Raw genomic sequence first — 14,966 nt, forward strand, 5'->3', positions numbered from 1 at the left:
CATCGACGACGACGACAGGGCGGCGGCGCCGGAGGTGGCGTGGCCGCCGGGGCCCGGCGCGGCGGCCGGCGGGTCGACGGCGTAGGCGACCCCCGCGAGCGTGGACACGGCGACGGCGGCCGCGATGACCGCGGAGCGCAACATCTTGGAGTCCATGGAGGCGAAGAGAGGTGGGACGTGTGCTTGCTTCTTTGAAGTAGCGGGCACGATGAAGAAACAGAGGTGTGTGAGCGTGAGAGAGATGGGTTGGAGGGAAGGCGCGCGCCCGTTTTATAGGCGAAGAGGGAACCCCCGTGGGCCCCACGTTTCAGGGGCTGCCCTATTTCCATCATGCGGCAGCTAATAATTGGTTTTGTGGCCTCAACCCACGGCTTAAAGATAGGAGGCTGCTAATTTTTGTGAAGGACGCTTCCACATGGTAGAAACCCATTATTGGCAGCTGCTAATTGGTGTATGGCACACTTGAAAAGCAAGCAGATTAGAAATTAGCAGTATGATTTTTGCTCCTTTTTTTCAGTAATAATGCAAGAAAGGAGCATCCTGGTCCAGGCAGGGCACCAGCACGCCTGTCAAAGAGGATTATGATGTTCCTGTGGGGACTCTCATCTTAATTTCCTCTTGGCCAGTGATCCGAGCGCAAAACAGATCAGCAAAGGCTTTGTTTAGCTGGTGTGAATGATTAGCTAGGCCAATGCATGCATGCATCTCTTTTTTTTTTAAACGTTGGCAGGAGAACTGCCAAATTCATTGATAGAAAGAGGTATTACAAGAACACCCCTAAAGGAGGAAAGTACCGCAAAAGGCAGCACAAAAAGAAACAAAAGAAAACGACACTATCGGCACCACCACAAATCCGAGCTCCGCCAACAATGGGAAGCACTTGTTGTGAAGCACTTGTGTGTGTGTGTCTGTCTGTCTCTCACTCTCTTCTACCGGTTCAGTGATGAAATTATGGCAGGTTGCTCTGACAAGGCAAGGAGTATACGATGGATCACACAGTTGAACTGAACGAACTACGCCGAGAATTAATTCTTGCAGCTAAGTGGGTAGGCGATTTGCTTCACATATAAAGCGGGGCGAAAGCCTATCTCGAAAAAGTGGGCAGGTGATGGATGGGACATCCCGTTTGAGCTGTTAACACTAGCAACAGAAATGTGGTGTGAGCATTAAGATGCCTTGTCACAACCACTTACAATCATTCAGCTTCAGACAACGGATTCGGTACGTATCAAGGGCAAGCAGCTGTCGTTGTGGTAGAACTGATTGATTATGGCAGGTGGATCCTCTTGGGCACATTTTTGTTGCCGTGAACTGATTGGCCAGATACTCGGAGAACAAAATGGATTTGGGAACCAAGGAATTGCTCAGACACAACTTTGTATTCCAACAATTATGTTTTTCTTTTTGCGGGAACAATTATCTTATTCTTTCTTGCCTGCATGGCGCCTACCAATCGCATCGTATTCTCCTGTTCGGCAGTTGCACTTACCACAGAATCCATACTACTACCTTCTCTTCTCCTCCGACCTTTTAATAAATGTAGGAATCCCTCAAAATTAAAACTAGGAACCCACGCCGTCTCTGTTCACGTTCTGAGGCGACCCTCAAATGACCCCTTAAAACTTAACTTTTCACATTCTGAGGAGTTAAAACTCTTCCGCACCTAGCCCTTCTCCCAAAACTTAACCTCCCATAATTTTGTTGTTTCTTTGTTAGCGACCGCCCCTACTCTCGTCATGGGCTGGACTATTGGGCGCACATATTGGGCCTGGGCTGCTGGAAGGCAGCGACTACAAATACAAGTGAACAGGCTACGGACTACTCAGCTAGGATTTGGACGGCTTCGGCCTCCTCTGCTTATGTATCTTCTTCCTCCTCCTCTGTACTAGCTAAACCTTGGTGAATCCATGGCTTGTAGTTCAAATCCTTGAGCAATTGATCTCTGTACTAGTGTGTTGCTAACAATTGGTATTCAGAGCCATAGATCCTTAGCCACGAAATTCTGTTGTACAAAAATTTCCCTAACTTCTCCAAATTCAAGCCAAACAAATTTCCTGGATCAGAGAGCGTCCATCCAGCCTGTTCAACAATGCTACGCGGATCAGCTTCGGCGGCCAGCCGAGATCGCGTGTTCGCGTTGGCGGAGGACCACCAGCAGTGCTACCTCACCAAGTGGGCGGACCAGAGCAACAAGCATCGCGCCGAGTTTGCCGCCCGTATTCCGGCCATCGCAGCGCAGGTGGCATCTGAGGTGTCGGCGGCCGTCGCAGAAGCGCTACGGGCCGCGCGCGCAGGGTACCACGAGTACCTCGACCATGCGCCAACGACTACATCAACCCCAACTGTGTCTCTGGCGGACGACAACGCATCTGTTTCTGATGCATCCGTGGTGGTCTCTGCTCAGAGATCGGCATCAACCTTCACGCAGCAACAACAACAGCAGGAAGAAGAGGATGCGCCGCGCCAGACAATTGAGAACAGAGACGCCAGCGTCCTCGCTGCTTGGATGCCCGCCACATGTTCGACACAATGCCCAAGCCGTGCCGCCATCGTGTCGGTGCCGGCGCCCGCTTCTCCCGCAACACCAGCTTCGTCCAAGGTCACCATCAACGTCGTCGAGCGCTACTGTGTCGGCCTCGAGCCAGCGGCCTCGACCTCGACGCCGACCACCACACTGGACGTCTTGGGTGCATGCTCAACAGCAGCGAACTCCCACACGCACAATGCCATCTCCACCACCATCATTCCAGCGCCAGGGGTAGTGCAGGCAATGGCCATGGATATCTCAATGCCAACCCACACCTCTACATTGGGCGACATGTACTCTGTTGACGCGTCGGCCGCCACCTGCTCGACCGCGAGCCCAGGAGGGGACAATGCTACAACTCTTGTCTCTGTCGCTGTGGAGGCGTCAACAGCAATCGAAATCGCTCCAAGTGTGGCCGCCCCATTGGTTTGCCTGGGTGATCTCCACTTCAAGCTGTACACAGGTGCCATCAACATGTTCCAAAGTGTTCCTATGTCAACGTCTTCCAGGTGTTCTGCAAAAAGTTTAGACCAAGACACCAACATGGAATTACCAGAATCTGCACTCGGCGTATGTCCGCCCACGAGAGTAGCGTGTGCCTACTTCCACTCTAGTCTTATGCCACTAAGTGCTACAGTTTTGAGGAGTGCTCGTGTCCAGAAGGTCAACAGGTTCCAGTTGCTCAACAATAACGACAACATCAGTGTCACCAAGGAGCAGGACAAGTGAAAGATCGTGGATGTCGCCTAGAAGGGGGGGGGGGTGGGGGGGGGGGGGGGGGGGGGGGGATGAATAGGCGCTTTAAAATAATTACGGTTTAGGCTTGAACAAATGCGGAATAAACCTAGCGGTTAATTTGTTAAGCACAAAACCTACAACAACTAGGCTCACCTATGTGCACCAACAACTTAGGCTAAGCAAGATAAACTACTAGGTGATAGCAAGATATATGACAAAAACAATATGGCTATCACAAGGTAAAGTGCATAAGTAAAGAGCTCGGGTAAGAGATAACCGAGGCACGTGGAGACGACGATGTATCCCGAAGTTCACACCCTTGCGGATGGTAATCTCCGTTTGGAGCGGTGTGGAGGCACAATGCTATCCAAGAAGCCACTAGGGCCACCGTAATCTCTTCACGCCCTCACACAATGCAAGATGCCGTGATTCCACTAAGGGACCCTTGTGGGCGGTCACCGAACCCGTACAAATGGCAACCCTTAGGAGCGGTCACCGAACCCGTACACTTTGGCAACCCTTGGGGGTGGTCACCAAAGCCCGTCAAATTGTTCGGGGCGATCTCCACAACCTAATTGGAGACCCCGACGCTTGCCCGGAGCTTTACACCACAATGATTGAGCTCCGAACAACACCAACCGTCTAGGGCGCCAAGGCACCAAGAGGAACGAGCTCTAGGGTGTCCAAACACCCAAGAGTAATAAGCTTCTCAAATTTCACTTTCACGTATCACCGTGGAGAACTCAAACCGATGCACCAAATGCAATGGCAAGGGCACACGGAGTGCCCAAGTCCTTCTCTCCCAAATCCCACCAAAGCAACTAATGCTAGGGAGGAAAATGAGAGGAAGAACGAAAGAAGAACACGAAGAACTCCAAGATCTAGATCCAAGGGGTTCCCCTCACTTAGAGGAGAAAGTGATTGGTGGAAACGCGGATCTAGATCTCCTCTCTCTTTTTCCTCAAGAACTAGCAAGAATCATTGGAGGGATTGAGAGTTAGCAAGCTCGAAGAAGGTCAACAATGGGGGAAGAACACGAGCTCAAAGGATAAAGTTCATTGGGGAAGAAGACCCCCTTTTATAGGTGGGGAAAAATCCAACCGTTATGCTCACAGCCCGCACCGAGCGGTACTACCGCTCCAAGGAGCGGTACTACTGCTAGGGCGGTAGTAGCCCTTTGAAACACAACAACGAGGAGGCATAAAAGCCAGAAGAACCGTCGGAGCGGTAGTACCGCTTGACCTCACGGTACTACCGCTAGGGGTAGCGGTACTACTGCTAAGGGTAACGGTACTACTGCTTGCGAGCGGTACTAAAAAATTACATCCGTGCCTACCACCGCTGGACTTGTGACGAGTTTTTGGTCCCGAGCGGAAGTAGCCACGGAAGTAGCCGCGGTAGTACTGCTCCAAGCGGTAGTACCGCTCCCAAGAGCGGTAGTAAAAAATTACATCCGCTCCTATCCGCGGTAGTATCGCTGCAGCCTTTTCAGAACACCAAAACTACCACAACTTTTGCAAACAGACTCCGAATTCGACGAAACCAAGTTTGTTGGAAAGCTAGCGACAAGGGCTAACACAATCTTGAAAGAAATACCAATAAGAAGCAAATGGGAAAAGGCCCAAAAGAAAAAGGTGAGAACCCTTTCTTGGAAAAGACCGGTAAAACCTCCAACACCGAAAACATCATAGAAGACGCATGCAAACTCCGTTTTCGATGAACTCAAGCTTGTCATCAAGATGACCATAAGCTCTAAGACTCACAAAGAGAACCAAACAAGAACCAAGAAACATGATGCAAGGATGCAATGGTTTGAGCTCTCGACGAACGATACGATCAAGCTACTCACTTGAGAGCCCCCCTTGGTAGTACGGCAATCGATCCTATAACCCGGTCTCCCAACTACCATCACGAGACCGGTAAAATAGAAAATCTATCAAGGGCAAACCTTTGCCTTGCACATGATCCACTTGAGCTAGATGATGACGATCTTGACTCCCTCAAGTTGGATACCTTTCTTGATTGCGTTGGCTCGATGAAGACTAGTTGATTGCTCCCCATACTCCACTATGGGTGAGCCACTCTTCCACACATCTTCACAAGTCCATTGTCACCACAATGGACGGCAAGCTTCAAGCATTTGATCTCTTCGTGATGCTTCACTTGAATTTGCACACCGCAACCTAACCCCACAAAGAACTCTCACGAAGACCATGGGTTAGTACACAAAGCGTAATGGACAATGCTTACCATACCATGGGATCACTTGATCCCTCTGTACATCTTGTACGCTTTGTGTGTTGATCAACTTGATTCACTCTTGACTTAGTCTTGATCAACTTTGATTCTTTCCAACTCTCTTCATTTGGATGATGTCTTGAAGGTAAACATGAATGATCAAACAATCTTCTTCTTCAAGACATGCTTGCAATAAGCTCAACTCTCAAATGACCAATCTTTGGATAATTCCTTGAATAGCACCTTGGTCGACACAAACTCTCCTTGAAACCAATACATGTACTCCAAGAAAAGCCTATGGACAAAACCTTCAAATATAACTCAAGGCAACCATTAGTCCATAGAGATTGTCATCAATTACCAAAACCAAACATGGGGGCACCGCATGTTCTTTCAATCTCCCCCATTTTGGTAATTGATGACAATCACTTTCAAGAGAGTTTATACAAGGAATTATGCATCACCAAGCAATGCAACAACCGATAATGCATGTGTATGAGATGCAAATGCTTATGAACAAAACCAAAGCAAGGAGAAAACTCTGAAGACTTCTCCACAAAACTCTCTGAAACTTCTCCCCCATTGGCATCGATTGCCAAAATGGGCGAAAAGCTTAGAAGGCCAATATAAATTGTGTATTTCTCAACAAGAGAGTGGAATGCAATACACATATCCAACGGTAATACTTGGAGGAAGACCAACTATATTGAGGCACCAAGATTGCTAAAGGAAGATATGCCACAAGGACATAACAAAGAGAGACGCAATCAATCAAGCGATCAAAAGATACCAATTGAAGCAAGCAATCAAAGGATATCAATTGAACCAACTAGACCAAAGATCCTACGAGCCACAAGAAAAAAAGGATATTATGATATGAGCATAGGAGTGTTCTAAAGAAACTAGAGAGGCTCCCCATGATTTGTGCACACATAAGAATATTTATATTTGGATACAAAGTGCACAAAATAGGATCATAGCTCCCCCAAAATCAATAGAAACTTACAATAAGTGCAAGTGAGCATATAGGAAACCAAGCCTAGTACTTGCAACAAACACATGGTTGAGCAACAAGTAAAAGAGGCAACTTAAGAATGGGCTCAACCAAAATGATGTGTGTGAGTCAAGGCAATGCACTTGAGAAGACTAATGTACGGATGAGCATTAAGCATCAATAAAGTCTTGAAAGAATGAGGCACACGGTGCAAGGCCTATCATTCTCACACACAACTAGCAAATGGATTCACAAGCTTACTAATAAGCATATAAAGAACCTATGCTTGTGACAACCCATGGTGAAGATAGAGGATGAAGGCCTCATCAAGACGAGGGATACCAATTAAGATGGCAAAAGCCTCGTAAAGATAAGCATGAGGAAAATAATCTTCACCACACAAGAGTGCATCAAGATGCAACGATAAAAGACACGCACTCAAGGCAAAAGCTTTCACGGAGCCACCAAAGAAATAACATAAGAAAGACAAGGTGGACGTGAAAGAAAGGATATCAACTAGATATGCAACTTCTCTCAAGTGTATAAGATTCTAGGTAGACAAAATCATGATGATATATATCTACAAAGAAGGATGTACACCCGAAATAGTTACAACACGAGGAACAAGATATCCAAAGGGAGGTCATACATATACCAATAAGATATTTTCTTGGAAGCATAACACATGGCTAGATATGGTCTTATAGTATATAAATGAATTCCTACCACAAACCCATCAAAGACATCACAACTAGCAACAAGAGATCATTGTTGGGATGCTTTGAGAAAGGGAACAAGTATCACAAGAATGAATGAATAACATGCCATGATACAACGTACACAAGGTTGATGCAAGAAATGTGTGCATGAAGAATATGAAGATACTTGTTACCGAGTTAACATTGGAAGGATGTGGTAGATACCAATTGAAGGTAGATAGTAGTTCATTGATCATCGTAGCTCGACTCCAATAAGCACATGATGACAACACCTTCCTTGTGAGTGAGCCGAGCATCCAATGTATCTCCAATTGTTCCTAGAACAACAACACAAACAAAATGGTACCCAAACTTATTGGGACCAAAGAGTTAGAGAACCAACAATACATAGGACAAACTCCACATAAAAATGTGCATATAGATACGAAAATGAATTTCATGCACATCTCATCCAATTTGAGACTGGAGTTTCTCGTATATATTGGGTCAAAGAAACAAAGCATGCCAAAGATACTACACGAAGTTAATATGCATGCTCAAGACTTTCAAGAACCGATACCAAATGACAAAGAAATACCAAGAGAAGAAAAGATACCAAATGAATAACTCATCACTTGAAAGATATCAATTGAAAGATACATCAAGGAATGAGATATCCATTGATACACACAAAAATAAAGATGTCAAACTCCCAAAAGAGAGAATGGTTCCAAACAAACCAAGCCCTCTACAAAGTTTCATAATGGCACAAAGTACCAAAAGAAACGGCTTGCCTTCCACAAACACACACTTGATAAGGATCACAAGATGAGTGTTTTATAGAGAATAGGATAGCTCCCCCAAGACTAGTGCATTATAGAGAATTTGCATTTGAATACAAAATGCACAAGGTGGGATCACCACTTTCACTATATATAGAAAACACTAGACAAGGTCAAGAAATAAACAAGATCCACAAGTGGTATGGAAGACAAAGGGAGTTGATACAATCCTTGGCAAGAGAAAAAGGCAAATAAAAAGCAAAAGCCAATGTAAAGATGATCAATAAATTCTACCACAAAAGTGAGTACCAATTGTCAAAAGACAAGAAGTAAATGGAAATAATTCCCGATGGTAGATAGCAAGGATATCCGACATCATCTTCACACCAAACAAAAGGCAAATTGTAACTTGTAGAGCTAACATGCTGTTGGGGAACGTAGTATGAACGTAGTAATTTCAAAAAATTCCTACGCACACGCAAGATCATGGTGATGCACAGCAACGAGAGGGGAGAGTGTTGTCTACGTACCCTCGTAGACCGGAAGCGGAAGCGTTATAACAACGCGGTTGATGTAGTCGTACGTCTTCACGGCCCGACCGATCAAGCACCGAAACTACGGCACCTCCGAGTTTTAGCACACGTTCAGCTCGATGACGATCCCCGGACTCCGATCCAGCAAAGTGTCGGGGATGAGTTCCGTCAGCACGACGGCGTGGTGACGATTTGATGTTCTACCGTCGCAGGGCTTCGGCCAAAGCACCGCTACAATATTATCGAGGATTATGGTGGAGGGGGGCACCGCACACGGCTAAGAGATCAATGATCAAATTGTTGTGTCTCTTGGGTTGCCCCCCTGCCCCCGTATATAAACGGAGGAGAGGGGGGCCAAGGAGGGTGGCGGCGCCCAAGGGGGGAGTCCAACTGCCACGGGAGTAGGACTCCCCTTTTCCTATTAGGAGTAGAGAGGGAAGAAGAGGAAGGGAAGGAAGGAAAGGGAGGCGGCCCCCTCCCAATTGAGATTGGGCTTGGGGGGCGCCCCCTCCTTGCTCCTTTCCTCCTTTCCACTAAGGCCCAATAAGGCCCATATAACCTCCCGGGGGGTTCCGATAACCTCCTGGTGATCGGTATTGTCCCAATCTCTACCCGAAACCTTTCGGTGGTCCAAATATAGTTCCAATATAATCGATCCTTTATGTCTCGAACCATTTCGAGACTTCCTCGTCAAGTCCGTGAATCACATTCCGGACTCGAACAACCTTCGGTACATCAAATATATTAAACTCATAATGAAACTATCATCATAACGTTAAGCGTGCGGACCCTACGGGTTCGAGAACAATGTAGACATGACCGAGACACGTCTCCGGTAAATAACCAATAGCGGAACCTGGATGCTCATATTGGCTCCTACATATTCTACGAAGATCTTTATCGGTCAGACTGCATAACAACATACGTTTGTTCCCTTTGTCATCGGTATGTTACTTGCCCGAGATTTCGTTCGGTATCTCAATACCTAGTTCAATCTCGTTACCGGCAAGTCTCTTTACTCGTTTCCATAATACATCATCTTGCAATAACTTATTAGTTGCATTGCTTGCAAGGCTTAAGTGATGTGTATTACCGAGGGCCCAGATATACCTCTCCGACAATCGAAGTGACAAATCCTAATCTCGAAATACGCCAACCCAACATGTACCTTTGGAGACACCTGTAGAGCACCTTTATAATCACCCAGTTACGTTGTGACGTTTGGTAGCACACAAAGTGTTCCTCCGGCAAACGGGAGTTGCATAATCTCATAGTCATAGGAACATGTATAAGTCATGAAGAAAGCAATAGCAACATACTAAACGATCGGGTGCTAAGCTAATGGAATGGGTCATGTCAATCACATCATTCTCCTAATGATGTGATCCCATTAATCAAATGACAACTCATGTCTATGGTTAGGAAACATAACCATCTTCGATTAACGAGCTAGTCAAGTAGAGGCATACTAGTGACACTTTTTTTGTCTATGTATTCACACAAGTATTATGTTTCCGGTTAATACAATTCTAGCATGAATAATAAACATTTATCATGATATAAGGAAATAAATAATAACTTTATTATTGCCTCTAGGGCATATTGCCTCTAGGGCATATTTCCTTCAGTCTCCCACTTGCACTAGAGTCAATAATCTAGATTACACAGTAATGATTCTAACACCCATGGAGGCTTGGTGTTGATCATGTTTTGCTCGTGGAAGAGGCTTAGTCAATGGGTCTGCTACATTCAGATCCTTATGTATCTTGCAAATCTCTATGTCTCCCACCTGGACTAGATCCTGGATGGAATTGAAGCATCTCTTGATATGCTTGGTTTTCTTGTGAAATCTGGATTCCTTTGCCAAGGCAATTGCACCAGTATTGTCACAAAAGATTTTCATTGGACCCGATGCACTAGGTATGACACCTAGATCGAATATGAACTCCTTCATCCAGACTCCTTCGTTTGCTGCTTCCGAAGCAGCCATGTACTCCGCTTCACATGTAGGTCCCGCCATGACGCTTTGTTTAGAACTGCACCAACTGACAGCTCCACCGTTTAATGTAAATACGTATCCGGTTTGCGATTTAGAATCGTCCGGATCAGTGTCAAAGCTTGCATCAACGTAACCATTTACGATGAGCTCTTTGTCACCTCCATATACGAGAAACATATCCTTAGTCCTTTTCAGGTATTTCAGGATGTTCTTGACCGCTGTCCAGTGATCCACTCCTGGATTACTTTGGTACCTCCCTGCTAGACTTATAGCAAGGCACACATCAGGTCTGGTACACAGCATTGCATACATGATAGAGCCTATGGCTGAAGCATAGGGAACATCTTTCATTTTCTCTCTATCTTCTGCAGTGGTCGGGCATTGAGTCTTACTCAACTTCACACCTTGTAACACAGGCAAGAATCCTTTCTTTGCTTGATACATTTTGAACTTCTTCAAAACTTTGTCAAGGTATGTGCTTTGTGAAAGTCCAATTAAGCGTCTTTATCTATCTCTATAGATCTTAATGCCCAATATGTAAGCAGCTTCACCGAGGTCTTTCATTGAAAAACTCTTATTCAAGTATCCTTTTATGCTATCCAGAAATTCTATATCATTTTCGATTAGCAATATGTCATCCACATATAATATCATAAATGCTACAGAGCTCCCACTCACTTTCTTGTAAATACAGGCTTCTCCAAAAGTCTGTACGAAACCAAATGCTTTGATCACACTATCAAAGCGTTTATTCCAACTCCGAGATGCTTGCACCAGTCCATAAATGGATCGCTGGAGCTTGCACACTTTGTTAGCTCCTTTTGGATCGACAAAACCTTCCGGTTGCATCATATACAACTCTTCTTCTAGAAATCCATTCAGGAATGCAGTTTTGACATCCATCTGCCAAATTTCATAATCATAAAATGCGGCAATTGCTAACATGATTCGGACAGACTTAAGCATCGCTACGGGTGAGAAGGTCTCATCATAGTCAATTCCTTGAACTTGTCGAAAACCTTTTGCGACAAGTCGAGCTTTGTAGACAGTAACATTACCGTCAGCGTCAGTCTTCTTCTTGAAGATCCATTTATTTTCAATTGCTTGCCGATCATTGGGCAAGTCAACAAAAGTCCACACTTTGTTCTCATACATGGATCCCATCTCAGATTTCATGGCTTCAAGCCATTTTGCGGAATCTGGGCTCACCATTGCTTCTTCATAGTTCGTAGGTTCATCATGATCTAGTAGCATGACTTCCAGAACAGGATTATCGTACCACTTTGGTGCGGATCTTACTCTGGTTGATCTACGAGGTTCAGTAGTAACTTGTTCTGAAGTTTCATGATCATCATCATTAGCTTCCTCACTAATTGGTGGAAGGTGTCACAGAAACCGGTTTCTGTGATGTACTACTTTCCAATAAGGGAGCAGGTACAGTTACCTCATCAAGTTCTACTTTCCTCCCACTCACTTCTTTCGAGAGAAACTCCTTCTTTAGAAAGGATCCATTCTTAGCAACAAATGTCTTGCCTTCGGATCTGTGATAGAAGGTGTACCCAACAGTCTCCTTCGGGTATCCTATGAAGACACATTTCTCCGATTTGGGTTCGAGCTTATCAGGTTGAAGCTTTTTCACATAAGCATCGCAGCCCCAAACTTTCAGAAACGACAACTTTGGTTTCTTGCGAAACCATAGTTCATAAGGCGTCGTCTCAACGGATTTTGATGGTGCCCTTTTTAACGTGAATGCAACCGTCTCTAAAGCATAACCCCAAAACGATAGCGGTAAATCTGTAAGAGACATCATAGATTGCACCATATCAAGTAAAGTACGATTACGACGTTCGGACACACCATTACGGTGTGGTGTTCCGGGTGGCGTGAGTTGCGAAACTATTCCGCATTGTTTCAAATGTAAACCAAACTCGTAACTCAAATATTCTCCTCCACGATCAGATCGTAGAAACTTTATTTTCTTGTTACGATGATTTTCAACTTCACTCTGAAATTCTTTGAACTTTTCAAACGTTTCAGACTTATGTTTCATTAAGTAGATATACCCATATCTTCTTAAATCATCTGTGAAGGTGAGAAAATAACGATATCCTCCACGAGCTTCAACATTCATTGGACCACATACATCTGTATGTATGATCTCCAACAAATCTGTTGCTCTCTCCATAGTACCGGAGAATGGCGTTTTAGTCATCTTGCCCATGAGGCACGGTTCGCAAGTACCAAGTGATTCATAATCAAGTGGTTCCAAAAGTCCATCAGTATGGAGTTTCTTCATGCGCTTTACACCGATATGACCTAAACGGCAGTGCCACAAATAAGTTGCACTATCATTATCAACTCTGCATCTTTTGGCTTCAACACTATGAATATGTGTGTCACTACTATCAAGATTCAATAAAAATAGGCCACTCTTTAAGGGTGCATGACCATAAAAGATATTACTCATATAAATAGAACAACCATTATTCTCAGATTTAAATGAATAACCGTCTCGCATCAAACAAGATCCAGATATAATGTTCATGCTTAACGCTGGCACCAAATAACAATTATTTAGGTCTAATATTAATCCCGAAGGTAGATGTAGAGGTAGCGTGCCGACTGCGATCACATCGACTTTGGAACCGTTTCCCACGCGCATCGTCACCTTGTCCTTAGCCAATCTTCGCTTAATCCGTAGTCCCTGTTTCGAGTTGCAAATATTAGCAACAGAACCAGTATCAAATACCCAGGTGCTACTGCGAGCTCTAGTAAGGTACACATCAATAACATGTATATCACATATACCTTTGTTCACCTTGCCATCCTTCTTATCCGCCAAATACTTGGGGCAGTTCCGCTTCCAGTGACCAGTCTGCTTGCAGTAGAAGCACTCAGTTTCAGGCTTAGGTCCAGACTTGGGTTTCTTCTCCTGAGTAGCAACTTGCTTGCTGTTCTTCTTGAAGTTCCCCTTCTTCTTCCCCTTGCCCTTTTTCTTGAAACTAGTGGTCCTGTTGACCATCAACACTTGATGCTCCTTCTTGATTTCTACCTCCGCAGCTTTTAGCATTGCGAAGAGCTCGGGAATGGTCTTATCCATCCCTTGCATATTATAGTTCATCATGAAGCTCTTGTAGCTAGGTGGAAGTGATTGGAGAATTCTGTCAATGACGCAATCATTCGGAAGATTAACTCCCAGTTGAATCAAGTGATTATTATACCCAGACATTTTGAGTATATGCTCACTGACAGAACTGTTCTCCTCCATCTTGCAGCTATAGAACTTATTGGAGACTTCATATCTCTCAATCCGGGCATTTGCTTGTAATATTAGCTTCAACTCCTGGAACATCTCATATGCTCCATGACGTTCAAAACGTCGTTGAAGACCCGGTTCTAAGCCGTAAAGCATGGCACATTGAACTATCGAGTAGTCATCAGCTTTGCTCTGCCAGACGTTCTTAACGTCGTCAGTTGCATCAGCAGCAGGCCTGGCACCCAGCGGTGCTTCCAGGACGTAATTCTTCTGTGTAGCAATGAGGATAATGTAAGTGCATCTAGTGCCTCTTAGTGATTTTGGTGTATTGAAGACTTATAGGTTAAGGGACTAATGCGTTTGTGAGTGTACACATGTCTATAAGTCTATGAGGAGTTTGATATTTACAGGAAAAGTCGACCCCTAAAAATGAATATCTTTGACTGAAGATTTTGGTATTTCTGAAGACTTTCATGAAGACTTTGAAAGTGAAGAAATTGGTGTGTCCGTGAAGACTTGATATTCATACGAGGAATATGAAGCTTGAAGACTTTCATTTTCATAGTTTTGTTTTTCTCTTTCTTGAGTCATAGGAAACACTGTACTGCTAAAGGGGGTCGAGGAAATACTAAGGAAAAATTTCCATGTGATGCTCAACTCAAAATCCTACACCTACCAATCCCTTCGAGTGAAGCCATTCGAAATCTCATACAGTTCAGTCAATTTCTTCAGTGATAGAGACGAAGTTCTTCTGGTCTCTGAGGAATTTGTCCTGACTAAGGAGTTAGGAATTCGCCAGTGCGGATTGCCTACACAGTGAGGAACATGATAGACCTGAGGATTTTGCTACTCAAAATTCCGACCGTTGCTGTGCTATGCGCCAGCTGTCCCAAAATATCTATCCACCTAACGGTCATATCATTGAAGGGCATTTATGTCTTATCATGTCGGACTGCTCCCTAGGCTATAAATAGCCGCCCCCTACAACCACTAGCTGGTTGGCTGCTCCGAGAAAAACTGACACTTGTCATTTGAGAGCAACCCATCCTCTGAGGACTTTGAGCGAAAATCATCAAGTGAGGAAAAACCAAAACCCAAACTCCTAAAAAACCCAAGTGATTGAGCATCACTGAAGAGATTGATCCTGAGTGAATCCGACACTTGTTACCTTTGAAGACTGTGCTTCTTCCAGACGGTTAGG

Source organism: Triticum urartu, chromosome 1, assembly GCF_003073215.2.
Source record: "Triticum urartu cultivar G1812 chromosome 1, Tu2.1, whole genome shotgun sequence".
Lineage (NCBI taxonomy): Eukaryota > Viridiplantae > Streptophyta > Magnoliopsida > Poales > Poaceae > Triticum > Triticum urartu.